Source organism: Propithecus coquereli, unplaced genomic scaffold, assembly GCF_000956105.1.
Source record: "Propithecus coquereli isolate 6110/MARCELLA unplaced genomic scaffold, Pcoq_1.0 Scaffold22, whole genome shotgun sequence".
Taxonomy (NCBI): Eukaryota; Metazoa; Chordata; class Mammalia; order Primates; family Indriidae; genus Propithecus; species Propithecus coquereli.
This window is the reverse complement of record NW_012147189.1, coordinates 7,192,898-7,195,825: the sequence shown is the minus strand read 5'-3', so window position 1 is coordinate 7,195,825 and position 2,928 is coordinate 7,192,898. Positions and strand designations below refer to the sequence as shown.

The window sequence follows — 2,928 nt, the reverse complement described above, 5'->3', positions numbered from 1 at the left end:
GACTAAAGGGGGGAAAATCAAAGATAAATTAAAAATACAATTATTCATAGACAAAATTTGTGCATTAATAAATTTCATTATTCATGAGTAAAATTGAATTGAACATTATCAGAATTTCCTAAGTTAATAAACAGACATCTTCTACAATATTTTCCCTTTCCTTGGACAAATTTCAATATGATAAAATAGTGAAGAGCTCTCAATTTAAGAAAAAAAAATCTACATGCTTTATGAAAAATAATCCCATTTGTATTGACTATATTATTGTGCTTAAATAATGGAATCAAAGTTTGAGTAATTTTAAACAAATCTGACATGCCTAAGATTATATTAATTTGTTGTCAAAGAAGGATACTTTCCTTGTGTTGCACCTTAAAGAAGCTTGATTATAAAACATGTTTGTTTAAAAGGTGTCCATCTGAGAAAAGACTGAGGCATAGATGAAATCTGAAGTATACCTCAGTCTGAAATTTTGAGGTTGCTTTGCTATGTGAGATCATTCATCCACAATAAAAAGCAACAGTAAAATGATCTGATTTGAAAGTATCATAAAACTCAAAGGCAAATCTATATTTGGAAAATTCTAGTGATGTTTTGAAAACAACTGCAATGACTCATCTAATGAATAAGATAGTGTGACTTCCTTGGAATTCTAAGCATTTGAGTATCTTCTTCACCCCTCTCTCCCAACCCCCCATCTTTCTGCTCTTTTGCATTTTCATTTCCAGTGAATTGATAGGAACTCAGGCATTTTTGTACCTTACCCTTTAAATTTTACATTCCCATACCTCTTCAATTTTCACTAGCATTCTTTGGTTTGTGTATGTATGACTTTGAACTTAAATTCATAGCCCTAAAAAAGCTTTCTTTAGAGATGGAAATGGATATAGAAGGGAGTTAAGGAATCAGGTCATGGGTTCACATGATCAGATTATGGCTTTACATTCGGGTTTCGCATGATCTTGAGTGATCATTTTGTTTTACTGGGTCTCAATTCCTTCATCCTATTTAAAATTCATTATTTATGACTCTTTCAGTGATCTCTTTTTTTTTTTTATTTTACACAACATGTTTATTTCCATTATAAATGTATTTAAATCACTTTGGACCCAGCATGTCCTTAGGTTTTACTCACTCATCAAACTGCTCTGCTGTGAGATAACCAAGTTCAATAGAAGTTCCCTTTAAGGTTGATCCATTTTTGTGTGCTGTCTTAGCAATCTTCGCTGCCTTATCATACCCTATGTGAGGATTGAGAGCTGTCACCAACATTAGAGACTCGTTCATCAGCTTGTTGATCCTTTCTCTGTTGGCCTCGATGCCCACCACACAGTTTTCTGTGAAGGAAACTGAAGCATCCCCCAGCAGCCTGGCTGAGTGTAACACATTTTTAATCATCATTGGCTTGAAAATATTCAACTCGAAATGTCCATTGCTGCCTCCAACGATTATAGCGACATGATTCCCCATGACTTGGGCTGCAACCATGGTCATCGCTTCACACTGAGTGGGTTCACCTTGCCTGGCATGATACTGTTTCCGGGTTCATTTTCAGGAAAGATCAGTTCACCCAGTCCCGACCGAGGACCAGAACCCAGAAAACGAATATTATTTGCGATCTTCATCAGACTGCAAGCAGTGGTGTTCATGGCTCCACTGAGCTCAACCAGAGCATCATGAGCAGCCAGAGCTTCAAATTTATTTGGAACAGTGACAAAGAGAAACCCTGTGAGTGCAGCCACTTTTGCAGCAACCTTTTCTGCAAAGCCAACTCTAGTATGTAAGCCGGTACCGACAGCGGTGCCTCCAGCTGCAAGCTCATAGATTCTTGGCATGGCAGCTTTTATCCTCGCCATCGCATACGACACTTGTTGAACATAACCACTGAATTCCTGCTCAAGAGTAAGTGGAACAGCATCCTGAGTATGAGTACGCCCAATTTTGATGATCTGCGCAAACTCTTTGGATTTCGCATTGGGAGCATCATGTAGCTTCTGTAGTCCTGGTAACAGTACTTCATGAACTTCTACTGCAGCAGCAATGTGCATCGCTGTGGGGAAAGTATCATTTGAGCTCTGGCTTTTATTAACACGATCATTGGGATGCACAGCTTTCTTGCTACCAAGTTCGCCTCCTAACATTTCAATTGCTCTATTGCTAATGACTTCATTTACATTCATATTTGTCTGGGTTCCTGATCCAGTCTGCCACACCAGGAGAGGAAAATGATCATTTAATTTACCTTCAGCTACCTCATCTGCTGCCCTCATTATTGCATCAGCAATCTTTGGATCAAGACCGTAATTCTGGCTTACTTCGGCGGCCGCTCGCTTCAAGATGCCAAAAGCTTTAATAACTGGGATTGGCATGCGTTTCGTCACACCTCCAATCTTAAAGTTCATTGTAGATCTCACAGTCTGGGCGCCATAATACTTATCATTTGGAACCTTGAGTTCACCAAAGGTATCATATTCTATCCGGAAAGAATTTTGACTTGCCATTCGAGCCGCGTTCGGGGGCCAGGATGGGGGGACGGCTGAGCCACTCAAGCCCGGAACTGAGGCTGAGGCTGGAGCCCGCACGAGGCGAGGCGAGCGCGCAAGGAGCTGGAGTGCTGGGTACCTCATTTTTTTTTAAATTTAACAAACATGTTAGGTGTCTCCTAAGTATCAGGTACTGTACAGGGCACTGACACAGAGAAGATCATCCCTTAAACAGCAAAGATCACTCTTCAAGCTGTGTGGTCCAGCCATATTCTCTTCCTTTTTCTCACCCTATTGCAAGGGGAAGGATAAAAGGAGCCAGATCATAGAGGGTTTCATTAGATATATCAAGAGGACATTGTACATTGCTTCTTTTTGTATGTATAGAATAGTACAATCACTTGTTTGTGACATTATTAGTTCACATAAGCAAAATAGTTACCTG

General features: G+C 39.7%; 1 pseudogene across 1 annotated transcript; it reads right to left on the bottom strand.

The window, feature by feature from the left end:
- Positions 1-1,068: 1,068 nt before the first annotated feature.
- Positions 1,069-2,575, bottom strand: LOC105810734 (annotated as a pseudogene). Its single transcript, XR_001137513.1, has one exon. The product of XR_001137513.1 is annotated as a fumarate hydratase, mitochondrial pseudogene (transcript).
- Positions 2,576-2,928: the final 353 nt, after the last annotated feature.